This window comes from Bacillus rossius, chromosome 6, assembly GCF_032445375.1.
Source record: "Bacillus rossius redtenbacheri isolate Brsri chromosome 6, Brsri_v3, whole genome shotgun sequence".
In the NCBI taxonomy this organism is placed as follows: domain Eukaryota; kingdom Metazoa; phylum Arthropoda; class Insecta; order Phasmatodea; family Bacillidae; genus Bacillus; species Bacillus rossius.
This window is the reverse complement of record NC_086334.1, coordinates 20,981,578-21,009,399: the sequence shown is the minus strand read 5'-3', so window position 1 is coordinate 21,009,399 and position 27,822 is coordinate 20,981,578. Positions and strand designations below refer to the sequence as shown.

Below are 27,822 nucleotides of genomic sequence, written 5' to 3'. Positions count from 1 at the left end.
GAAGGATGACATTGTGGTGGCGGGATCCCACAGGATTGCCACTGCTGTTACATCCGTATGTTTTTTTGTTTTTTTTTCGTCGACGCCCCCTCGCGAAGCGGGGACTGCGGCGGACTTCCTGTGGCGGGAGAAAGCCAGCCGCCGCGGAGAGGAGTAGGATTGCAGGCTCTCGGGAAGTGTTTTGTTTCCGCCGTGCGCAGTGAAGCTTCCTTCCCCCGCCACCCGCGGCGCTCGACGAGGCTGGCGATCCCGCCGTGTCGTGACCCCTCAGCTGCAGCAGGTCGGGGCCGGCCTCTGCGGGACTCTTCTTTTAATGCACAATGAATAAGATGAACGCTTTTGACATAGCCTATTTGTAGTGACGAATTTAGCATATTCCAATACCGAGTCTCGAGCACATAACTCCCGCACCGAGGGCTGGCGTGCATCCATCTGCGCTACTGTGGTCCCTGTAATACACACTTACACTTATCCGCGAATGTTGAGCAAATACGAAAAATAAAGATGTACTCCAAGGCGAGGATAATAGTAAACCAGTTGACTAGATGGCTGGGTAAGTTATTTAAGGCATTCCCAGCCAAGAGTCAGTCTACTTGCTGTTGGCCTTCCGAATGTTCGCAAGTACCTGTATTCAAGCGTACATGCTAGTGTAGAAGAATGTGTGCAATTATGCGAGCGAGCATGTCATCGAGCGCTGTAATTGCCATATTTATTCGCAAGTAATTTGATAGCTAAAATATGATACATAAATTTGCTTCTATTTAGTACACGTTGGAGATTCACGCTAGAGGTTCACGTTTGAAACAAACATGACGACGAAGGACCTGTAAAGACGAAGGACCTGCAAAGAGTTGTCTGGCACACTTATATATTCGTTCCTCCCCCCCTTTTTTTTAATGGACGCCCCACTCCACTCTCTGATCTTTACGTACCCCACAGGCTTTAAAGACGTCGCACTGGAAAAAGCATGAAACATATTGGTGGTGGCTTTGTCGGGGTCGCGTGATGGCTAGTCCAGGCTCGTGCTGCGGCGGATAACGAGCGAGGCCCCGGGGGCTGGCGGCCGCGTCGCGCCGCGGCAGTGGGTCAGGTGGCGAGCCGCACCTGCCCGCCCGCCAGTGGCGGCTTGCGAAACCGACCGAGGTCTCCACTGTGGCTCCCCAGTGCAGTGAAAGTGGGCAGTTTATTGGCGTTCAAATACACAGTTAGTGTTGCCTGTTGGAAATAACAAGATAGTGTTACGAGCACACTGCGAGGCGGGGCTGCGAGGCATGCCGGTGGGCCTGCCAGCGGTCAGCCAGCCTGCTGGCCCCCCGGGGTGGGGCGCGTTCCAATTCATTCCTTGTCGGCTTAGCGACGGCGCCTCGCTACCCTACTTCCCTCGCTACCCCCTCGATGGAGGGTTCTGCGGCATTGTTCTGGGAGCTTCGATTGTCAAGCCGACCCTGGTGACACCACACTTAAAAGGGGCGCGGGACCATTCTAGAAGGGGTATGAGGAGTATAAAAACGGCGACGCCAGCCTCCGGGGCAGAATAGTGGAGAGGCCGAGTGACTCCTTGTGGAGCTAACGCGGACAAGCGACGGACCTCGTGTGCGGAGACTGGTGCATCGGGACTGTGCTGTGGACGAGTGAGCTGTGGGAGGCAGTGACTTGGGACTGAGAATACCGGTAAAAACAAGCAGTAGAGAAAGCCGCTGTCGAGTCGAGTTCCAGTGTGGCGAGCGAACTGTGGACTAGATGAAAGAGTGATTAATTTGTGGACAGACATTGCAAGTGTTGTAATTATATAGTAGTAAGTAAATTAAACATGTATTTATTTGGGCTATTGTTCACGAACATGTTTTCCCACTCGTAACAATACTAATAGACACACTTTTGACAGTAAATTATGTTTTCAATTCACGACCATAAGGAAAATGAAGTTCAACGCCAGTTAAACAAGGGAAGGGGGAGCCGTTTCTTTCGGTTAAGCCATTAAAATCCATTAGGCCTACTACTTTTATCAAATTACAGTATGTAATATTCTGAAATGTTTTGAAGGTCCAACGAATTCAAAACTTTCTTTGTAGCCCGCACCTATTTTCTTTATTTTAGTTAAAATATTACTTTTTTTTGGGAGGAATACAGTATAGAACACATCAATACATACTTAGCATGAATTACTCATTAAAAAAACTCGGTAATTTTGTATGTTTCTTGCTTTCGTCCCAACGTTTTCGGAGTAGCAATGTTCCGCAATCGTGAATACTTCTGTGCAGTAGATACAGTTATTAAGCTACGCTTTAGTTTTTTTTTAAATTTATGATTTCGTTTAACCCGCGTTTCGGCTAGGTTTTACTTGCAGTCGATAAAGTCTTCCCTTATTTTTGTATATATATTTTTATTATTCTGTAATCTGTAACTACTACACTAACCACGCACATATGTAAAGTGACGCATAAACACGTCAGCACGAGAATATTGTTGCTTTCTCTTCTGTCCAGTTTCATTCAGAGTGCGTCCCGTTAAAAAAATCGATGATTCAGGGTCGGCGATGTCGAGGTCGCCTGAGACGTGCGATTGATTAACCCGGGAGATGGAGCAGTGACGGAATGCGTGGGCGGGGAGAAACTGGAGCAACCCCGAGGAACAACCCCGACGACCCACGGCAACGTTCGCCACGTTTCTGACCTCGGATCACCTTGTTGGGGGCGAGTGACCCGACCGTGTAACGAAGTACTGCCGAGACGAGGTGCAGCACGAACCCCAGAACGTCGTACTCCCGCCGGTTGACGTCAGATGTGTCCGATAACGGTTATCGGACGCACGGCACCGGTGCGCCGCGTGACACAGACAAGGCGCTCCCGCTGCGGCGGTCGTTGGGACAGCTCTGCCCGTGGTCGCGGGGCGGGGGAGTGGGTTGTAGGAGGGGGAGGTGGTGGAGGAGGGGGGAGTAGTTGCGCAGGCATTCGGGTGATGGCCTTCGGCACGCAGCCCGCCCTGCCGGGTCGACGACCCGCCATCACCTGGACAGCCGCTTCCCGCGCGCGCCGCCTCGCTGCTCTCTGCTCTCGCGTCGCGGCTAGTCCAGTCCCCGCCATCGCCGGCCGCCATCTTGGATGACCTTGACCTTCAACATTGACTCAAAATTCGTCTAAAGTTTCTCGTTTTTTGAGGAAACATTTACCGCCCTCAAATTCCATAACTACTCGAAATTACCAAAAAAATTTCTATAAGCTTCCCGTTTTGGGGAAAAAATTTCCCGTTATGGTTCCAAAAAATTCCTGTGGCTTGAAACGTCCTCAAAGCTGCATTAAACCCACACTACCAGCCACCAGTAAGCCGTTGTTATTGTCTAGTATTCACTAACAAGATTCAGAACACAACCGCCGGGAGAAAATATCTGATAGTTTCTCGAGAGAGAGAAAAAAAAGGGGGTGGGGGGGGGGGCTGTATATCACGTAATATTAACAAATGAATGACATTAGAGACGACGAGGGGAGATGATATAAGAATGGAGAAATGATGGAGAGTAGCGGGGGGAACGGGAATACCCCGAGAAAACTCAACGCCCCATGGCAACGTCAGCCACGTTTATCACTTGCGGGAAAAATCCTGTTCGACGCCGCCGCCATTCGAACCAGAATCACTTTTAAAATTAAATATTGTTATTGACATTCATTTGTTTTGTTTTGACATAGCCTATTTGTAGTGACGAATTTAGCAGATTCCAGTACCGAGACTCGAACCCAGAACTACCACACCGAAGGCTGGCATGATTCCAACTGCGCTACTGGGTAAATTCCTTCTTAAGTGAAGTAGAATTAAGCTGGTCTGTAAACCATTCCCAGCTAATATTCAGTCTGCTTACCTACAGAATGTTCGCAAACAAAAAAATATTTAAGGCATCATGTTCTTGTTTCCTCGTGAGAAGAGAAAAAGTATGCTACAAACATGCATGAGATCACTTTTTTAATATAATTGAAACTTTTTTCAGTCACTAAAAGTGCGTTTTTAAACTTTTTATTTCCAGTTTCGCGTAGGAAAATTCAAGCTATAATTGCTATACATGAATCGATTCAACCCTACATTAGTTTGTTGCAATGAAAATGCGTGTTTAAATACTCCATTGTCACAGGCAGAGTGATTTCAAAATATATCGCGTAAGGGTCGCCTGAAGCCTCTGTGTATGCCTAACGACGTATCAATATCGCGTAAACGAAAACGTCTGCTCTCGCCATTCGCAAAGGCGACGATATATTCTCTGGACAACTTTCTCTCTAGTCGATAAAGTGCCATATTTATTAAATATTAAAAAAAATTGAAGCCAAAAAATGTGTTTATCAGACGTGTATATGCCATAAATTCGGTGTTGTCACAAGTCGTATTTTCACATGTAGTTATCTTTTCATTTTTATAACTAAACATAGCCTACATGAGACTCCAATTCCCCTCTCCAATCTTCCACAAATAAAATTAAACTTCGCAAGAAAAATGTTGTTTGATTTTATTTTAGATTTCACAAAACTAAAATTATGTTCAATTTTAGGAGTAATCATATACGTGAATAATTTTATCTGAATGTAAAATTTCATTTTTTTTGGTGACGAATGTTCGATAGTATAATTGCAGTGCTAGCTTCATTTCTTATTTCGTACCGGACGTGACTCGATACGCCTTCAGTAGACTGGCCCATGAAAGTTAACAACGGTAATAACTTAATGAGCATCTTGTTAACGCCCAGCCAAGAATAAGGCCTCATGAGTACAGTTGTTGGTGTCAAAGTAGTCCCTGCCAAGTGTTGCTAGAATGGTGGTTATGGTTTTAACCAAACTTATGCGGAGTCTAAACTGGAATAAAATGGTCCAAACACGACCATAGATATTGTTACGAGTGAGGATGGCCCAATTAATTTTTATACAATTTTTTGTACTACTATTATTTACATCACTATTTCAGTCACCATACTGATATCTGTTCACAAGTCACTCACACTTAAAAAAATGTATGTTCATTAATCACTAAGTATGGGTCCAGTCCACAGTTTACACTCCTCACTGGAGCTAGGCTCAACAGTGGTTCGCCCCTTACCTCGCGCCTGTCCACACACAGTCTCGCGTCACTCGGTCAGACCCGCACGGTCCCGTCGCTCCGCGCCTGCCGCGTTCGCGAAAGGGGGGGTGTCTCTGTCACCCTCCTCGCTGAACTCGCACCTCACTCCACTCGCCTGTTGAACTTTCGGAACCCCTGCGGAGGCCGGCATCGCCGCTTTTATACCCTTGGAAGTCTTTCTGGAACCGACTGGAGTTGTTGTGACGTGTCGCGTCATCCCGGGCTGACCCGACGCTCGAAGCATCCAGAATAACGGCGCTTATTCACGTCACTCCACGCGGAATTCGCAGTCAGTTAGGGGATATATAACAGCGCCGATGAAGATGGGCCCGAGGGATGTGTGGCGAGGCCGGGTCGCTATAATCCCCGATGGTACGCACACGTGATGTCAGTGGCCATGCGGAGTCGACAGGCACCTGGCGCGCGTCGCGCTCTGGCCTCCCACGTTCGTAGCCATTTACATATGTGCGCAGTAAGAGCTGTCCGCAGGCCGGATTATGCTGTTTTGATTTTTCGGAGTCACCCGCATGGTTTACACAATTGTTATGTCACGTCCTCTTGTTGGCTGTATTTCATGTTATGCTTAAGTAGAACCTTTGAAGCAAATGGATACCTACCCACTTTGGCAGCTCTTTAGTAGACTACCGGGCAGCATATTCATTTAACTTTGCTTAAAATACAATATAGATTCCTAAGAATATTCGTTACGAAATTATAATTAAATAGGTACAAATAAAAATGGATTATTTTTTTATATATTTTTGAAGGGTTAAAGGGTTAGATTGCTCTGTTTGAAAATAAAGTTATGTATCTTTTGTTTACAATATTAGTTGGTTGTAAACTTTGTTGTCTCAAAAGCAATTTATGACCACTCCCCTTTTACAATCCTTTTCCTCTCTACCGTAAGCCTATATAAACTGTTCCTTGCAGCCTATGTAAAAGTTGATACCGTATTAAAATAATATATATACATATATCAGAGACTGAAAAAAGGAATTGTGATTAATTACGTCTGAGTAACCAGAATCCAGGCGTATAAAAGTAATAATGGGGTAGCACTTTATGTACTTCTTGCTTCAGTAATTTTTCTTACAGCATGTGCTATTTGTAAAATTATATATATATATACCTATATATATATATATATATATATATATATACCTATATATATATATATTCCGGGCTCCACCTTATCAAACATTCGTTATGTCTGCATTGTAGGAATTTCGACGTGTCTTCCATTTGTCCACAGATAAATGTTAACATATTTTGTACATTTATGTCTACACCCCATTCTTTCACAGGCTTTCGGTTGGTTCCATCCCCGCCATAGGTAATAAGGACTAGGAGGGTCTAGAAAAGTCATTATTTTCTTGCTTCAACATGGTCTTTTGTTGTCTGATACTGGCGTCTGTTTCGGCACGCAATTAATATCTCCACTTTTACACCAGCACATCAGTTGGCAAGATCTTTTTTGAGACATTAAGTACTATCATATTTGGTTTCTTCTGATGCTAACTTTTCTTGCGTCAGTGACCTGTGTGACTTTTTAAAGCGATGCTGATAAACGTTTCAGGATGCTCACTTTTAGCAGGATGTCTATACAGGACATGTAGGTCCCGAAGTGAATATTGACCTTTAATTTCCTGCAGCCTTTTGCCAACGTGCCTCGCTTCATTTTGCATTTGCACTTTAAATATTGATATTTTGAGACTGTCAATAAATAACGTGGAACCCATCCATAGAAAGTGTTTATTTAGCTTTCTTACATAAGAATCGGCACGTTCTAAGTAATACACGATCTATTTCCTATTATGTTTGATTTTGCTTATTATGCAATTTGTCGATAAACGAATGTCCCAGTTGTAATTCTTAATAGTAACAACTGTAAGCGTTATAGAATTTTGTTGTTTTCTCGCCTGCAGCGCCACCTACGCAAAATGTTGACTCCTGAGCGTAAAGCGTTTTGCGTTCTGTAATTTGCTAAGAGTAAATTTGTAATTTCAGCCCACCTCATTGGAATCTCTTTGTACGAGAGTGGTTGAACGTCTAAGACCCTGACAGTTGGATTGGTCGTAATGGTCGAGATGACAGAGCTCTTTTTCACTGGCCTTACGTTCACCTGACATAACGCCATGCGATTTTTTTCCTTTGAGGCTTTATAGAGATTGTGTCTACGTTCCACCGTTACCTAATGATTTGCCAGAGTTGAGACACGGAATTGAAGAAGCTATTGCTTCCATTACTCCGAATGTGTTAAGCAAAGTGTGGGAAGAATTGGACTTTATAAGTTGGATGTGTACCGTATATCTAATGGTGCGCATATTGGACATCTGTAAGGAAAACTAGGTTAGTTTACCTTCAATTTGATGTATGATTTGTCTAAATTAAACTGTTGTATTATACCATTGAAACTGGGACATTCTTTTATATAAAACGACCTAGTGAATCTAGAAGCCGAAAGAAAATTGTATTTAATTGAAGGTCCTGAAAACGTCGTAAAATGTTTCGGCAGGTATTTGTAGACATCCTGTGTATACAACCAAAACATGTTCTCGTGATGTCTTCATAGTTTCACAACCTTTTAAAGACGAAGGCTGTTTTTTGTGGTCACGCCAATGTACGCTGCTCGCCTAGAGTATTGCCTCGCAAGGCCGGTCATTTCACACGTTGTTCTTTAAGTACTAGTTATTTCCCCCACCACTATGCGAACCGTAGCTAAACGTCAAATGAAATGAAATTGAAATGATGGGAGCGATTTTTTTTTTTGTTAGATTTGGATTCAACTTTCTAAACGCTCCAACACTGGCGCGCCCTTTTTTGTAGCTTGCGTGCTGTTCCCGGCCTTGGAAACAACTCACGCTAGCTATCAAACACAAGGCGTTGGTCAGATTATGTACGCTTTGAGGCCTTGCCACATTCACTTGTCCGGTTCTTCTGGTTCACAAGATGAAACACAGAGGGCAGCACGGTAGATTGCTTTAGATAATTATCTTGGCTTTCCTCGACAGTTTTAGGCAATCTAAAAACCAATAAAAATGTATTTTAATGCAATTTCGATCCATATATTAAAACTATACTGATAAATTAGTACGCATTTGGGCCGAACCTGCACACTTTTTTTTTTTAATTTACTTGTACTTCATTTTATGTTTCAAAGGAACGAACGAAATAAAATGAAAATTCAACTTAATAGTGCCCAAGACGAATTAAAACATTGCCTAAAATTATTTTTGATTGGGAAGAAACTATGTTCGAGCGGTTTCACTGTTTGTTTGTACCTACCCATCATGCTTCTGATTGGCGAATTTTGTTCATGACGTCAGATGCAGATGGAGCGGTGTGACATCTCCAGCTCCAGTCAGACGGATCCGCTCCATGTGCATCCATCAGCTCAGACGCATCAGACAGACGCGACCGCGCGAATGTGGCAGGGTCTTGATCGGATCGACTCGTCTCGGCGTACGCCCGGGGACTAACTTCCGAGCTACTGGCTCCGAAGTTCCGATCCGCTACCGTGTTTATGGTTTTCTCTTTCGTGAGCACGTGTACTGTTAATCTCAAACTAGAATTTTTTTTTTCTCCATAAGTTTTGTGGCACGTGAACGATCGATAGAAGCGGTGCGCGGCTGTGGCCACCTGTGAAGGTACAGTCAGTGAACATTAGCATGGCGTCAGAAACGCCAGTGCATGGGATGAAATAGCAAACGAACCAGATTCTACTTTGCACCGTCGCAATTTTGTTTCTCTTGACGATCGACAGTACTTGCTGTTCACTTGCGTGCGTCCTTCCTTTGCTGCTCGTGAAGTGTCTCACGGGCACTTGTCCGTCGCATTGCTAACTGGAAGTCACGTCTATGCAGATGAATTAATTGACTGAAATTTAAAAAAAAAAAAAAAAAGTAGTCTACATAAAGGAAACCAAGTGAAATATCCAGTTTTGTAAATCTAATTGTCTATTGCTTGTCTGAAATGTGTCCAGTTAACTTGAGAACTCCTGCAGCTTCTTAGACGAGACTCACTAGCTCTCATGCTGTCCACAATCTGACTTTACAATGAAAAGTGCAGACTATGGAAGTTATTACATACAGTGTAAAGTGACCGTCGTTATAATTTTTATTGTTTTACTTCGGATTTTTTTATCGTAGTTTTTATAATTTTACTGTTATTTATGTTAATGTATTACAGAGAAAAAATAGGGGTTCATTCAATCAGAGGTAGAATTTTGAGAATGACATACCAAATGGTTTGATGTAGAGTTATGGCCGAATTTATATATAACTGCAAAATTTATTCTTTTTATTTACACATCCAAAACATTTTATAGCATCAAAAAATTAGTTCTCGGTTTTATTTCGGTAGCATGGATGTTCTAAATCGAAAACAATGCAACTACTGCTGCCCGCGCAGAGGTGATCCAGAAGTGCCTGTTCAGGTCGTGCACGGTAAATGGACTTGTTTGGAAGGCAGCGGACAGCAGTAGTCAGCTAGAGACGCTAGAGAGGGTCCTTGGGCCGTGTGTGTGCACCGACTGTCCGGGCCGTGTTGCTTGCAGCTCCGCCTGTGTCGACACGTCCCGCCTGGGAACGTCCTTCAACGTCTCTCTTTCCCCACCACGCTCTGAGCGTCACGGGCCGTGATCCAGTCGCCACCTTTTGTTTACGAAACCGTAACGTAACAGCATCTATGACGTCTTTTCGGAGTTTGCGTTTTACGATCTGTCTTGGCGTACATATTACAATACAATACAAGTCGCGTGACCGAGTACCAAGTACATAAAGAAATGAATTGATCAGTATGAGTAAATGTTTATTTTCGTCATAAAAGCTATTTCATAAATAATGTACAGTAATATATATTTTAAAGCATGTAATTTGTCTGTTCATTACTAAAAACAAATATCGATTGATATAATTTTCTTAATTTTATGCTATATCAACACCAAACTATCTAGAAAAACAAGCGATTATTTAAGGAAGTTATGAGGTTAGTATTTTATAATAATTATTAATTTTATATTTGAAATATCAACCAGTGCTGTACTTTTATTACCTCCAGTACAAGGTGTAAACAAATTATGAAAGACGAACGAAGAGTTCCAGTTGGAACTAATCCACAATGTGTCCACAGCAGTTTGTTGAAAGGTTTAAAAATATTTTCATCTAAGAAAAAAAAATACTGTGTTGCACTCCACCATGTGTATGTTTTTTTTTGTGTGTAGGTATGTAACACATATATTTATACCTACATGTAAAATAACAAATAATAATATACAGAATAATTTATTCTTATTCACTATCGTTAAAAATAATTAAGAAAATATTAAAACTATGTTTGATTTTTTTAAGAATTCTCTTTTAGATAACTTACGGTATTAAAGCTGATTATATTGAAGTTGTTGCAGTTGGCTTTAATATCTTTATTGACACACACACACACACACACACACACACCTATATATATATATATACATATATATATATAGTCTAAATTGCTTGAGTAGTTTCTGAGTCACTAAGAAATCGTACATTGTAGATATCCCTATTGGGGCGTAGACAAATGACCAGTTATTTTTCCATCTTCTGATATTTCAGTTTGGTTGCGTGATGGAAAGTTACAGAAAGTTGGAACGAATGTACGTATAGTGAAGGGCATTTCCCCCCCGATGGAAGGCTCAGGACCGCAAATAGAGTCTCTGGCACCCGGGGCATGAATGGATTCATGCCCCCCCCCCCCTCTTTTTTTGCACATACCACATCAATAAAGCGGGGGGGTCCGGGGGCCCTCCCACGGAAAAATGGTGCTATGTTTAGACGTTATATTGTAAATCATATTAGACATTCTTGGCATGCAAGTTAAAAAACTTTTTACCATATACCAGTTGTAGTAGGAATGAATTACAATGCAAGCTATTTCGGCGCCCCCACAGCTTTGCGCCCGGGGCGTATGCCCCGCTTACCACCCCCCCCCCCCCCCCCCCCCAACTAGTTGTGGCCCTGGGAAGGCTGCCTGTGCAATGCGGAAAGTAAACGCGGAATGTGCTGGCGACGCCGTGAGCCGGTCGCGGTCGAGGAGGGCAAAAGGACAAAGGGCCGCGCGCGTGTGTTGGTGTGCGCGCGGTGTTTCGGGCGAGACGCGCGCTTCCTGCGGGAGGACACCTGTCGAATATCAAGTTACTGCCCCGGCACCCCGCAGGCCGGAGCGCTCGGCCCGCCGTCGTCCGTCGTCCGTCCTCCCCCCGCTGCTGGGCCGCCGTGCTGATGCTTTACAAACACTGCCCGACGTACACTTGGTAGCTAAGTCGACAGATCTCGACGCCCGAATCACCGCGCTATACCACGTCTGGCTCGGGAGTTACACTGGACGGAAAAGACAGAGAGTGTACCAGTTTTGTCCCCTTACGCGAGCACCACAAATTCAAGGTCATATCAACGAGCTGACTATATATATACATATATATATATAGACACACACACACATATGCTAAGAAACGACACCGCACTTGCTTCTTTAAGGCTAATAATTAAGAATTTGTTTAGGGAAAACGATATAGAACTTTTCTTTGCGGTGATTTTTATCATGGTGCCCATGTTTTTAAAAGTTGTTTCTTTTCAAAAGAAAATGTGGTATTGTAGATATATATTCCCTTTGCCTGATGCTTTTTATATGCTGCAACGGAACAAGGTAATCTGCACTGTGACTCATTTCCTGTCATTCCATTTTTTTTTACGTTTTTACATGGAAAATTACTTATTTAAAATACGAAACGAGATGAATATCAACAGAATATAATATGTGATTTAATTTTTTTTTAATAAAACATGTTTTACCAAAGCTCTGCCCATCGTTTGATGTCAAGGTACATAGTCCTCTGAAACTGTGCAGTGGTCATGGCGTATGAATTATATTTTGTGCGAAGACGAGTCGACAGAGTTACTTCGCAGTCAGAGAAGCTCTGCGCGCATCTCCGACCCGAGAAGAGATGGCTCTCTCGGATCGTGGGACGCGAGTGTGGGCTGGCGGGGCTGGGAGTGCCGGAAACAAGCCGTAAACTGTGGGAAGAGCGTGGCCAGTCAACGACTCTGTCGAAGCTTTCACAGAAGAGCCTGTTTTTCATGAACCTCCTTCCATAAGATGAAAAAATATATTTAAAAAAAATTCCAGGAGTAAATTATTGATGTCTGTTATACCTATGTCATCTTTTATTTCCACGTAGTAATGAGAAGACTTCTTTCTGTATGTGTAACTTGAGCTTAAAAGAATCATGTTGATAGGTCAGAGGCGTTGTTTCGCAACAAACTTTCTACGAAAGTTTTATTTATTTTTGTGCGTGAAAAATTTCCGCAAACATGAAAACTTCCTCCAATGTGATTTCCTTGTTGTAGCTTGAACATAAATACTTTATTGACGAAAATTTTCACCAAATCTAGACATTGTCTGTTTTAAGTACAAAGCAAGCCGAACATATCTGTATCAAAATACACATCATGCAACAAACAGAGGATTGCAAATAACGTATGGACCTGAAAAATTCGCGGATTCATTCCATGATAGGCTCTACTTTTGCGGTGGCCCTCAGTTTATCTGGACTCTGCGCCAGTGACAGTTGCTCAAAAAATGAAATTACGGGCAAAAAAGTAGTAACGTCTCACAATGTCAACCTATGAACGAGATAGGTAATAATCGTCCAAGTACGCACAGTACTGTGCAGTAAACCCTGGGGGTCGCTGGACACGGGAATTTTTCCAGTTCCTTCACTCAAGGGATTATTCAAAGTCCTACAAGGGAAAGCCGTCATTTACGTCCCTTGCTCTGTTCTACACGTTGCTCCGGCTAGGATAGGGCAAAGTCACTGAACTGTGGTTGCGAGTTCAGACAAATGAAACACCAACTGAATGAAAAATGTCTGCTCATAAAACTTGGCTGCTAAGGTTATATTTATGACTAAATTGAAATAATTATTTCTATTTTTATTTTTGAATCCCATCGTAAATCACTATCTCGTATGCTCAACTGGCCGATGCCATTCCCCGGGGTCGGCATTTACGCTTCTGGCCGCGAAACTGAATCGAACACTCAGCTGTGCCGTGACCTTTCGAAGGCCGGACGCGTCAGTACGCCTTCAAGGCGGTATCGAGACACTCGATTCTTACCCGCACATCGTCCCTCAGGAGGCTAGTTCAGTGCCCTGGCCTCTCCCGGGCCACCAACCAGCACTCATCGGACATCCAAGCCCCGGCCACCACAGCCTAAATTTATGTTTATCGCGATCTATTCGAATTCTTAAAAACTGCGACATTTATACATTGTCACATGAATTTCTTGAATCATAATTATTTGTTCTATGTTTTGGCTAACGGTTCTAAATTTAATATTCGACCGGTCTCGAGATGCAGCTTCCCCATTGGCCAGAAGGGAAGAAAGAGACGGGTCGGTCACCCTGGCTGGCACAGTAGCTCCGGCGAGGCTGGCCCTACAGCCCTCGCGAGCCGCCAGCAGGACTTCCCTCATCCCGCCGCTGCTTCTTTTCAAGTCTTCCGTTCCACCAAGCTGTAACACTTATTATTGCTGAATATTTAATGAAATCTTAAATTAAAACTTATGTTGAATTCATTGATATCTAATTATAATACCAAGTAAAATAAACGCAATGGGCTCATTACAAAGTAAGTAGGGAAAAAGAAACAATACAAAAAACATAACTAAAAAATAAAACCTGGCTTTATTTGCTGATCACGTGCTAAGCTGAACTTTATAATAATAATCTACTTTGGTTAACTGGTTTTGCTCAAGTCAAATTTCACCATTTACTGGGTGATGCAATGCTATGATAGCTGCAGTGTAGCCAATAGCTGTGAACGTGTGCAAATACACTCGCCCTTGTGAAGACGTGATTCAGTTCGTTGTTTACGACTTGTCGGAATGATCATCTGTATCAGCGCACAGCAAGTCCAGACAAAGAAACTGCAACATTTTATGCCTCTCTCTCTCTCTCTCTCTCTCTTTTTTTTTTTTTTGCGCGTGTTGTTTGGCCGCAAATTGTCTGTTGTTTTTCGCCGCCGCCGACGCTCGAGACGTCTTGTTCGCTCGGACGCAACATGATGACCGCGGCGGTACGCGACTACAGGATGTTTCAGAAACTACTCACTGCTTCTTTCGGCCTTAGGTACGAGGAAGTTATTGGTGAGTGTTGTTGTTGCGATTATTATACCATCGCGAACTTAGAACCATCAACAGTTGTCCTTGGTGTAATTGGTTGTACGCTTACTTGCTCTGCAAATGGCGCTTACAGTAAGACATACTGTACCAGTTTGCCGCATTACGTAGGTATTAGTGAAGTCGCATTGTTTTGTTGCACTTACTAAATACAAAAAAAAAAATACGCTACTTAGAAAAATGTTGTATTGGAGTGGCCGAATTATGTACGGACTAAAATACCAAATATAGGCAACTAAATAAATTCTGGTGCAAGGGGTAACGGTACGGTCTTCTTTTTACGTGATTATAAATTTACGAAGCTCCGAGTAAGAATTGCTGATCCCCCACGTGTCAAGGACGGCTCTTGGGAAAGATTGATCATGCTGATAATGCTAGGAAGTATAAAACTTGAAATTTTTTAAATTGATGATAATTTTTCGAATAAAGTAAATGACGTTATAAAATATTTCGGATTCCAACGCATCATTTTAATTTTAATGACTAAAAGTCATTATTTCCTGTTAAAATATTTCACACTTCATTTAAAATCCCACGCAACTGTCCATAGTCCCAATAAAGAGTTATCCTCTTATTCCAACATAGTTTCCCTTTTTTTTCCTCTCTTTATTTAAGAAAGTAAACATGCAGGGTCTTCTGAGTAAGCAGTACCCGATACCACGCGTTTAAAGGATTCTCTAGGGCCACTAACCGCGAGCACTTGCAACCCCGTCAAACCACCCAACTCACAACACCTCAGGGCCACCAAACATCCGTTATCTACATCACCATTAAAACCTAATATCTATTTTCACAACTAGAGGTAGTGGGCGGCAATCCGCGGCCTGGAACTCTACGCGGGCCCGCGGTTCGATGCCCGGATCTGGCATTCGGACCTCGAGACCCGCAACGGCTATGATGACAGTACAGTTGCAGCTTACCCTGCGGCGGTGTTGCCTGATTAGGCAACAAGTCTGAGCCCGTATCCCCTGCTATCACCACAGCACCTCCTCCCAGGACCGACCGGCGAGACACTGAACGTGCATTCGGGCGGACCCGGGTTCGACTCCCGATGTCTGTCTTCTGCGGTGAGCGCTGTGATTGTCCCTTGACCGTCTCTGGAGGCGAGGCGTGTAGTCCCTCCCCCGGAAGGCGCAGCGGGCGCGGGGACGTCCATTGGTCCTCGGTGCGAGCTCGCGGCGAATAGTCTGTCTCTACTCTTGTAGTTAGTGTGGGACTGAGGTCACGTGGATGTTGTTTACACATTGATTGCATACTTATTTCTGAGATATTTTGGCTTTTGTGCACTTCATTTGAACTAGATAAAAACGCAAATACCACATAAATCAGAAGTTACTTTATTGGTTTATTTTTAATTGATCATAAATTATATATATATATATATATATATATATATATTTTACTCGGGCTTGACATCTCGTCGACAGGAGGTCACCAGAGACGGAAGAAGCAACTCCACAGGACAGGACTGTTGCAACAGGAATCAGCCACGCCTTGTCGTAAGGAACTTGCCCGGAGGGATCTCGGTCAACCACAGAAAGCTGCAGTCAGGGATTACAACACGAGCCCTCTGGAGTGCGCCATCTTGCTCGACACGCAAGTAGTCCTGGCGGCATGGAAGAGTAGGAAAAGAAGGCTGCGTGTGTGAGTTGGATGATGGGGGGTGGGGTGGTGGGGGTGGTTCTAGTCGCATTCCAGGGGCGGGTTGAGAGGCCCGCACTGTTGCGCCGGCACAATGACGGGCCGTGGTTCGCGCGCACAGCGGGGGCTCTTGTGTCGGCGCCGCGGCCGCCGCGATAACCATCGCGTGCCTTCCGCGGCGCCCTACTGGGACATTCGTACCCGCACCTACAGAACCTCGGTCCCCTCCCCCTCCCCCTCCCCCTCTTCCTCTTCCTCAGTCCCACGCATGGTTTGAGCCCCTCGCGCAGCCGAACAACTATTGATATACCTACAGAAGGTTGTGATCGCGACCTGGCGGGCGGTAATCCGAAGCTGTCCCTCGTACTGGACTACAAAGACGACAGTGCTGTGCCCAGCACACCCTGCAGTGGGTATTGTCTCGCTGAGCAGTCTCCCGGCGCGGAACAATGCTGAGTGTGTTGGCGCTTTGTGGGACCGCGCCCCGCCGACGGGTGACCTTGCACGCCTGAAGCACGTTCGTTGGATGAGGAGAGATCGCGGAGTTATTGTCCTCCCCCTTAGCGAGCTGAGGTTGTTCCACCCCCTTTCTTCGATAAGGCACATTTCATGGGAGTTCTTTCCAAGGGGAATATGTTGTTCTCTACGGCTAAATATAATAACGTTCCCCCCCCCCCCATCTTCTTCCTTATCATCTCCTACATTTTGACAGTTTGTTTTTACAGTAAGACCTTCCGCTACGTATTCGTAACATGCTGACGACGAGACTGGACCTATCGATGCACCCTTCATTACGATATCCGATTTCTACAAAAATAGGATTACATTTCCTGTAAAAATGACTAAAAAGTCAACAGTAAATCACTTTTATTTCTTTATTCTTTTTAAATTCTAGTTTTTTTTCAGAGGTACCTATATAATAATAATAATTTAATTTTTTATATTATGTTATTAATACTTACTTCAACATGTTACATGTAGGGACAAAATAGGTACTAAGAGGATAGTGCAATTAATAAAAAAATACAAATATTATTAACTAACTAATAATTACACATCCCGCATTAGTCCACGGATTGATCACACCGCCGCAGGTCCACTTTTCACTCTCTCCACTGGAGCACGACTCAACAGTGTCTTCCACTACTGCTTGTCTCCTCGTTCACCTCTGTCGCAACTCACTGCTTCGCATTACTCACTCGTCCGCCGCACACCCACAGCAGTTCTGGATGCACCAGTCTTCGCACACGAAGTCCTCCGCTCGTCGCCCGCTATCGCTTACCAATGGGGTTTCTCGCCCTCTTCAATTCACTCTGTCATCGCTCCGAACATTCGCCGATATCACCACCAGCCTTTCTCACGTCCACGGGCCGGCATCCGTCACCTGCCAAGTCCCGCCCTGGAAGAGTCTCGTAGCTCTCCGAAGTGTCGCGTCATCAGAATCCCCGACTTAACACTCGAAGCTCCGAGAGCAATGGCGTCCTAGTTACGCCACTTCACGCAGACGGGGCTCCGGGGACGTGCCGAACAGTCGAGATGGACAGACAGGCGCCGTTGTAATCGGATCACCATGTAGCGGGGTGACGGGTGCTCTCTTCCCGGGAGGCGGGGCCTCCTCTGGCGCGTCGGGCCTCCTGGCCTGTCTCGTTGCCTCGCCTCTAGTAACAATATATTATGTGCAGTTACACTTTCTATGCAGTCCGTGGTCGAAAGGAAATCTGTAAAATCACACACATATATATATATATATATATATATATATATATATATATTCTTGGCAAAATTGAGTACTAAAAAAACATCCGTTGAATGGTGTAAAAGTTGATGCGGAGCAGCGCCACTTAGCGGCGAGTTACAACAAAAAATCGATAGCATAAAAACCTTCTCCATGAAGAAAAAAAACCCTTCGATGTGCCAACTTTCATGGCGATCGGTCAAATAGTGTCCGAGTTCATCAATTCCATACATACATAGACACATACAAAAGTCCATATATATATGAGAGCGTCTAGAAGTCCGATCCGTGTTACATGTTTGTGAGTTTGTCGACAGAGGTCACCGAGATTTATTCACAGAATTATTTGAACAGGGTGGCTGCAATCAGAAAAGTTTCTACGCAGTGCCGTTCTGTGCAAGATGTAGACTCCAATGTACGGCTTGTTGCCTTTAAGTACGGTTTATCCCCGGTTTACTTCCCAGGTGAATGTGAAGTGTCAGGCTAGTCATTTTTGGTGCTACACTCATTCATCCTTTCCTCAAGAACAGGTCTCTCCTTCGAGTCGATCAGTGGCCCCATTTAGAACCAGTTTTATTTCCGTTCATGGCGAACCTGCCTCAGGCGCGGACAACACACCGATTTTTATTCTTATTACACTACTTATTACTCCGTGCGCCCTGGCTGTAGCGACGGAGTGAAGTCTGCGCGACGGATTCCGTGTGTGCAAAGTCGCGGATTTAGAGGCTATAGTATCGTGCTCCTGGACTTAACGACAGTCTTTCAGAGAGCTCATGTAATGTGCAATTCACCATAGGTACATGGTAAAATATTTTATACGTTTTACAAAAGAATTCATTTCACTATAAGTTGCCAAAAAGTCCATTTATTGTAATGCTATAAGTAAAATATTGTAAATGATTGCTAACATATTGATGTGGAACAAACGAAACGTATGCGGCAAATGCATGTGTATAGTAATTTGGGGGACGTCAATAATAAATTTTTTCAGTAAACCTTTGGTTTAAAAAAAAAACACTGACTAGTTTTGGTACAATTTTTATTATTCTAATTGAATATTTACTTTAAAAAAAATTTGGTAGCTGGTTTCCAAATAGTTATGTCTTGGAAGACTTGCAAAAAAAAATACCGTGTATAAAAAGGTTCTGTATCCGGCGTTACTCTTTCTTGGACATACTGTTCCGTTCGCTGTGGACTCGCCGACAGCGGCGGGAGCTGCCGGGTTGAGGGACCCCTGTGGCCTGACCAAGGGGAGGGGGTAGGAGGGGTCGTCGCTGAGTCACAGGTCGCGTGCCGCGGGGGCAAGGCGCTAGTGAGCCGTCCAATTGGCGGCCCGGCGCGGTGACGTCACTCCGAGGCAGCGTGGGAAGGCCTCCATTCCTCCGTTCATTCAACATTACTAGGGACCGGAACAATTCGCGGATTCAAAGACCTCTAGGATAGCCTCCATTATCCTTTGCATTTCTCAAGTAAACACGCGTGTTAATTGGGTACTAAATTGTGAGGCGTCTCCACTGGGTAGCTTGTGATTCTACGCTTCTTTGGTCGATAGTCTCTCATTGGCCCAGAGAGCTCCAGTTAAACTGCGAGCCATTAGCAGAACCAGCAGAATTGTACACATGTTTGAATTTCAGCCTATCACGAAATTAATCCTTGAATTTTCCTGTCTCTAACCATTACAGATGGTCGTTTCACTTTTTTTTTTACATGGGAATGTTACTATTTCCTGTTGTAATTTAGTGGTTTGATTTTAGTATTTGCCTTCATGAATTGTCTTGCATGTGTATTAGAGTAGGGCATTAGGGTAGTTAAAGAGAAAGAGATATTGATATACGTGTATTAAAGATGACGACTGAAGTATAAACACGATGCAGAGTTTCTTTGTAGCAGTTTACGTGAGTGGGAGATAAATAAATAAAAAATATTTCATTGCATTTCAGTGCAAGATCAGCAGGCTTTGAGGACTATTGCGAGTCTGTATAAGCATTAATGCTGACTGCATTATGACATGTTATTAGTTAAGGGAAATTAATGTGCGAAACCCGTTTCAAGGTTAGTGGATGAAATCATATTGTTCATATCGATTTGATAACCGATATTGGAGAGAAATCGCGTGATTCAATCGAAATTTGAGCTCTTGATTTTTTTTTCTGCAATAGGCCTAAGAGTATTTTTGTATTCATTCTGTATTGTGCATTGGAGAAGCTAGTTCATACTCTTCTTATCTATGATAGGATAGCGCTCTTTCTGCCGATTAAAAAAATAAATTATTACGATAAATAAAAAAAAAGAGACTAAATACAAAGAAACCGTTTGAAATGTTTTATCTTTTAACGCAATGTACGTTGCGGCAGATTTGTTCCGTCAGGAAGATAGTCAACGCCATTAAACTTGCATCAAAGTTATTCTTGGTTTTTAATGACTTAACATTCAGCCGAAATTTACAGTTAAAGGTTTTTTTTTTTGTACAAGTAGGTCTACGGCGGTGTCTGGAGTCGTGTTGGCGCTCTCGTGTATGTGATGGCTTGTGCTGTTGAATTACTTGTGCCGTGTTTGTGTGTTGCAGGAGGGAACCCGCATTCGTGGCTAGAGACTGCGTGGACTGGGAGATACTTACAGGTCAGTGTACGTCCATTCTTTCTGTCAAGTTGGCGTGTCGTCTCGCAGTGGCGTAGCCAGGATTTGTGTATGGGGGGTGTTAAGAAGCATGCCCCCCCCCCCCCCCGTATTAAAGCGGGTTCGGGGGTCCTCCCCCGAGAAAATTTGGATTTTAAGGTGTAAAATAGTGCTATTTTAGCAGTTTTCGGTACTTAAATTTAAATATTGTAATGGTAAAAATTTTATTAATTTTAATATGAAATTTGTTTGAGTGATGAATAAGAAATTAATTAAATATTTGGTACTAAGGGGGGGGGGTTGAACCCCTAAACCCCCCCCCTCCCATGGCTACGCCCCTGTAACGTCTCGGCAACGAGGTGATTGCAGACAGTGACGCACGATGCAAGTAGGGGACCGTGGCCTGCAGTGAGGAACCATCCAAGCATTTGCCTGGAGTAACGTCGGGAGACAGCAGCAAACAGGAAGTCAGGGTGGCTGGATGTGGACTGGGATTGGAAGTCGAACCCAGGACTTCCCAAAATAGAGTCCAGCGTTTCACCACTGCGTCACGTCGCGCCGTTCTTCAGACGCATTCTCCAAGAATATTGGACCGAGACTATTGCGCGTCTCATCCCAAGATTGCAGTGTGCTTTTAAATGGGCATTTACTTTCTCTTTCCAGCGCACGATTTCTGCCAATAGCAATGTCCTTGCCAGATACTCACCACTCAGCACAAATATTTTGTACACAACTATGTATTAAAATGGATCTGAAATATTGTATTTTGTAAAGTAATATTTGGAATGAGAATTTTGGAAATACATTTTTCTGTTGTAATTCATCAAGAGAATTCTCTAATGGCGTAATGGAATATGGCAACAATTTTTTTTAACATTTAATACTAAAACGTTTGGCTTTTTTGAGCATATCACGTAATTTTATGGAATGCCTTGTTATTACTAGAGACCTATTGTAACAAATAAATATTTTATCCTGTAAAATAATAATTGGTAATTTTTTTCTTCAGAATGACAACTATGAAAATACCGCCAATAGGCACAAATTTATGGTCTAAATAAATCAACAAATATTAAAATATAAAAAAAAAACATTAAAATTTATTGAAAATGGAATACAAAAAAATGTATGTTAACAAGCTGGGTGGTTACAATCTGGCAGCAGTGGTCGCCATTTACTCTGCACTGGGGCAGACTGTACTCGTCCACTCACCAAGGCAATCTGGATTTAGTCCCGGCGGGGTCTAACCTTGACTTTCTCACTGTTGGAAAACTTGTAATTTGTGGAGACGAAACCCGAAATATAAGGGAGTTATCATAAAATGTGTACAGGAAAGCCCTCAAATGATAGTAGTCACAAGACAAGCCCTAATTCGTTAATTCAGCAATGTTCGTGCTCGTGTGAATGCGCGCATGTTATTTCACCAGGCGTGCAGTCTCGCTGTCGGGTCACCCTTGCGAGCGGAAAGAAAGAAAGAAAGAATGTAGCTCTTGAGCCTTGTACATTTTTATTTTCTTTGTTTGTGGTATTTTATACCAACCAAACAAGGTATTTATTTTTCTTTGATAACCCGGCGCTCATTCAAGCCCCGGGGGGCCCCGTGGGCGTGGGTAGCAGATCACGCCGTACACGCAATCAGAACTTGGCTCACCAGATAGTTGGCTGTGTCCGTAGTCCTAGACAACCCTTGTGGGCGGAGTCGCACGTTATGCCTTTTTTTGTTTTGTTTTTCCTAACCTAACTAAAACTAAGTGGAATTTGGAGGGGTCCGGGTTAGGGAGGGACCTAGGTGTGCGTCTCAGGCCGAAGCCTATACGCGTAGTCATGCTGGGATTAGCCATGCAGGAAGAGGGTCGCATGCATCATGTGCTAGGAGGGGATTGGCCAGCCATGGCAACGATTGGCGCCATCTTCCGACCCTGGATCGCGAGCGCGGCCGAGGCGCTGGCCGTAAGTGGCGCTGCACGCCCCGCGCTGAGCCAGAGGCGTGCGGGACGCATATTGTGCTTCCTTTAGTTCCTCTTTTCACTCGTGGTTTTAAATCAGTGCACATGAATACTGTCAATTTAACAACTATACATTTATAAATAATATATTATAAATAGACCCCCGGAAAATTCGCGGGTTCAATGACCTCCAGGATAGACTCCAATATCCTCTACACACTCTGGCAAATGCCAACTGTTCATTTGGCTGCTGACTTGTGAGTCGTCTCGACTGGGTGGCCTGTGATTCGACACTTCAATGAGTGAGGGTCTCTAATTGGCCCTCAGTCCTCCAGATTAACAGTGAACCAATGACAGAAGCAGCACTAAGGTATAATTATTTGAATTTTAGCATAACACGAAATGAACCCGCGAATTTTCCGGGTCTCTAATTATAAAACATATTTTTTTATCGCTAGCACGAATTAAGAGCATTGTCGTACGTAGCTTTTGTCGTATAACTCTTTATTTTTAACAACGTTCGCAGGCTTTCGCGGTCATTGTCTGAAGTAGCTTGGATTCTGGGTTGTAGCCGCATCCTTGGCGAATAATTCACCGACGTTTCGGTCGACATTGCAGTCGGCATCATCAGGGAGAAGTTACCTACTGAAACGTCGGTGAATTATTCGCGAAGGACGCGGCTACAACACAGAAGCCAAGCTACTTCTTTATTCTTAAGATATGATTCGTATATGAATAAAAAGTTGGCTTTTCCCAAACACTTGCGACTTGGGTTCCTCAGGGTTTAAGGTGAAACAAATTTTGTATTGATTTATGAACGATAAGCATACTAAAAAATAAAGAGTCTCACCACAAATACTACATACAAACTATTTACCACATGATTCATGCTCCCAATTCGTGGTAGGGTGGAAATAAAAATTTTGCCTTTTAAGATTTTCAAAACCATTGAATTAAAATGTTTTGAGTTGTATAAACACTTATTAAAAAGGTAATTATTTTGCGTTTTAGAATTTTCATAACTTAGGAATCTAAAACTAATAAATTTTTAAGGCCTAGATCGTGGACGTTTTGTAATTATGGATATGTTGATTTATCGCATTTCTGTCAAGGTATTGTGGAAATAGAGACTGATTAATCCCACGTGAGGCTTGAATGCTAATGCGTTTACCTTCCTGCTGCTTTTGTGGTTGGTCCTGAGTTTATTCTGGAGTAGTAACGTCTCTTGATGTCAACAACCAATAAACACATTGCAATTATTGCCCGAGTACGTAGAGGACTGTGCAAATCAACCCAGAGGTCGTTGAACCCGCGAACCTTTCCAGTTCCTAGTCGGAAGCCTTTTATTAAGTGAATTAAAAATTTCATGGTGAATCGTTTTCTTTCAGTAATTGGTAGAGACATGCAAAATTCGCGGATTCATTTCGCGATAGGCTAGCATCAGAACAACTATACCTTCGTACCGCTTCTGCGATTGGCCCACATTTTATCCGGGGAACTGTGAGCCAATGGGAAACACTAAACCAAGAAAGTGCCGAATTACGGACAGCCTAGTTGAGACGTCTCACGCGTCAGTAGCCAATGAACAGGTGTCATTTCCGCGAGTATTTACAGGACTGTGGAGTCTATCCTAGAGGTCAATGAATCCGCGAATTTTGCAGGTCTCTAGTAATTGGGGATTCGGGATGTCCTGAAGTCATGCGGTAGCAGCATAGACTTGAAGCACGTATACATCTGCTTTATGCTGGTGATAAGCCACAGTTCTCTTGACACGCCGCTGGCGAACCTGAACAAGTAATAAAAAGAAGAAGCAGTGTTTAGTGCGACACATTTGAAATTATGAAGAAGCCTTTGATGTTGGTTATCGTCCGAACATCAACCTAAGGAATGTAACTCATAGTTAGAAAAATGTTCCGTGCAGTTACGGAAAAATGCCGGTAAAAAAATGCCAGAAAATTTCGAAAAACACCTCACGTATTACTTTATTGTTTTTGTAGTTGTAGTGTGAGTTTATAAGTTTCATTTTCGTGGCCAGCAAGAAGCTTTGCATATAAAAAAATCAAGTAAAATAATTGTTTTTAAGTGGTTTGTATTTGAAGTGGAACAGAAAGATTATTAGACACTCAAGACACTCACTTGAAGTTAAGAGTGAAGATTCGGTTCAAACACTGAATTTGAACAGTAGTATTGTTCTGGCATGTTGAGGACCACATAGTCTCTTCGTCTATTTGTGGTGATTTGTGTCACAGTTTTATTCAGGATATAAGGTAAGGTGGTGTGATTGTTCCAATTGCAAGCGGATCAAGTATTTTCGAACTTAGCCGGGTTTGAACTCGTCGTGTAGCTTCGGTTTGTGTTCGACTCGCGAAGCTACAAGAAACACGCAAAGTTCCGTTTTTGGTGGAAATCAGATCCGTTTTTCTAAGGTACGTACCAGGTTTCCATGATTTACTTTTCATTTCCGTTAAGTTTTCCTTAAATTCAAGACAATGTCGGAGAGTGTAGTCAAGCGACTCTATATACCAACACAGCAACTATTTGCTCATTGGCTGGCTCGGGTATCGATTCTTGCTGACGGTTATTTTATTTTTAATAATTGAAAATTACACTTCTGCTGATTACAAATATTATTACTTTATATATAAGTACTTTTATTTATTAAAAGATTTTATTAGATATTGATATTTAAATTACAATAATTTAATCGTTCAAATATAAAATAATAATTGGTATAGTGCTTACAATTAAAAAAGTTGTATTTTTATTAATAGATATTGATTATATATTTTAACAAGAAATTGAATTATAATCATAAAAACATTGGGAACAAAAACATTTTCTGGCATCTTACACTGTTAATAAAAGAGATTGTTTACGTGAGCAACGTTGTTGAAGTAGATCGGTTGAAAATTATACTTCATTCATTAAAGAATAAACTCGCACTTTTGTTCATAGCTTGCACAGAAATTAGAATGATCAAACTGTAGAAATATTATATATATACAATAGTGGGGTAAGCAAAATAAATTACCCCATTACTCTTTTCAATAGAAACTATAAAAATTGATAGAAAAGCAACTGCTCGGATCAGGCCATAACTGGTTTCAACAGAATATTATTGAAACTTTTTTAACGGAATATTTTAAACTTTTAATTACATTTTAATGACAAGTGAATTGGAATTTGTATTTATAACCATTATTATCATAACATTAACATTTTACATTTGAAAGATTGAATTATTACTGTGAAATAAATATCAGTTAATATCTAATTGATAAAAAATGTTTTAATAAATAGAATAAAATTATTAATTTTGTAAACAGTTTATCTATTAAAAAAATTGCATTATTAAAAAAGTGACCGTCAGCGAGAATCGAAACCCGAACAACTGTACAGGAAACAAGTACGTTATCACCTATGCCACTAAGCCGATGGCCAGTGGAAACGTAATTAGTATATAAATTGTGCTTAATTTTTCAAATGCTTTTTCTTTTCTCGGAGTTGGATGGCCAGTTTTTTTTTTTTATAAGGTGAACACCCTAAAGGTATAACTACTGCTGCTAATACACCGAGCCTCATCGCGAAGTGAATTTCCCAAGTCGTGCCTTCCCATTGTTAGCAGCAGTAATGAAAGAAATGTTGCAGACACGAGCATTCCAGGCTTGGTCGATTCAGTAAAATAGTAGAATATTTGAATGAAGGCACAAGTAGTCACCGGGGATCAGAAAGCTTGGCGGTCAATGGCAAGGCATTTGTGATTAATTTACAAATATTTAATTGTTAGGCGCTTGCAGTGTCATAGTCGTGAGCAAAAGTATAAATGTTTGTTTGCATATAGTTTATGCTTGCCTTGTTAGAGAATAAATCCAATGTGTTCAACTTGCTTCGAGACATCCAGATGTGGCAGTCGTAGCGCGACTGAAATAGACTTGTCGCGTCGCGTCGGTTGGGAGGGGCCGGAGTGTTGCGGCGAGCAGTCGGCAGACTGATGACTCGAACAGCAGCATGTCCCTGGGTGGCAACCACTGCCACCGCGCATGTGTGTGTCTCGCATCAAAGGACTTGAACAACGACGCTTTAAGGCGGGGATATTAGAAAACCAAAGGCGCCATATTGGTTTCAACAATCTTCATGACAATTTTGCAACGTCTGATATTGAAAATGTTCCTGCGTCAAAGCAGAGATTACTTTTTAAGTGATTTCCAAACATACTGATTTTTCACAGGAGAAAATATTTACATCAGTTATTTACTATAAACTCCAGGCATCCCACTAAATTGTATGCCATGCTTTAACAAAGCCAAATATTGAAAAAATGAAACGATAGAAGATTTGCATGGCCTAAAAACTGTTAAAACCAAGATGGAGTTTTCGGATCGTATCTCTCTTTGATTCACCGAGTGAAGAGACGCGGACCTCGGATTAACTCTCGATCCAACGTACTTTTTTTTTTGTGGTATACTAAATCACTCCATGTAAATTGCATCCTCATTTTACGCAATCGTGTGTAATTTCCTCGTCGACCAGACGTGAGTAAATAACACAATAAATTTACGATGTATTTCGCGTGTGTGTCGCCGTGCCAAAGGACACGTCATAAACAGTCGGGTTTCACTCGGCAGGTCCGCGCTCGTCGCCAGACCTCTTGGCGAGTCGTCGCTCGGGCGAGAAAGTGACGGGCCGCCGCGAGTGATTCTTCGTGTCGAGGGTTGGGGAGGGGGGAGTGAGGGAGTCTCCCCACGCATCGTTTCGCAAGGCGGCTTGCGCAAGCCCTGCGAATACCGGCCGCCGCGGCTGACCAAGTTCGCGATACGGTAGCCCGAGTGTGCAGGCCTGCTTGCGGGTTCCCGGCAGCTGCTTGCTATCCCATAGATGGCGACTGCGATGTGCACCGAAACGTCGGGAACTGTATTCTTTTCCTATTGAACGCCTGCAAAACGCCAAAAGCTCATGATTTATAATCAGTGTTACAGAAAGAAGTTTAAAGATGAAACTTCTCCTGTGAGTTGACGAGGCGGCGGGCTCAAAGTGGCTACGCCCCGGGACCGTGTTCGTGTTGTCCGCGGGCATCATCGCGGGTGCCGGGCCCCGGGGGCAGCGGCCCTTGTTTGCTCGACCCTCATTGGCCGCCGCAAACATTGACAGTGCCTCCCTGCGCCACCGCGCCCGTGTTGACACCGCACACGCCCGCTGCGTGCTGCGAGTCTCTCAGCAGCCGAGCTGTGCTCCGCTGACTTGCAGCCAGTCTGGATCATGTGAGTGGTGCTCGGTAGCCGTGGCCTTGGCAGGAATCACTGTATAACCACTGATCCGAAACCCAGTGGAGGTCCTGTTGCCTCAAGTCACTGTGACGTAAACCCTGACTTTACTTTTGGGCAAAATTAAAATGGTGGGATGACTGCAGGCTGAACGAATTTGGGCCAAGTGGTGGATGAGTAAATTATTTTTTTAAAAAGTTGCTATACGGTGTGTAATTCTCTAGAGGAAAAATGCAATTTCTGCTATTTTCGAGCCAAGTTCACAGCCTGAGAAGCGCCACTTATATATTGTTGATAAATGACGTCAATCAAC

The 27,822-nt window shown here is 43.1% G+C and overlaps 1 protein-coding gene across 9 annotated transcripts in view; it reads left to right on the top strand.

The window, feature by feature from the left end:
• LOC134532816 (uncharacterized) overlaps positions 1–27,822 on the top strand; it is a 237,678-nt gene that overhangs the window by 19,341 nt on the left and 190,515 nt on the right. For all 9 annotated transcript variants that reach the window (XM_063369721.1, XM_063369720.1, XM_063369707.1 and 6 more), the window contains exon 2: positions 20,253–20,305. The gene's annotated coding sequence lies outside the window, so the exon portion shown is untranslated. The remainder of the gene's footprint in view (positions 1–20,252; positions 20,306–27,822) is intronic.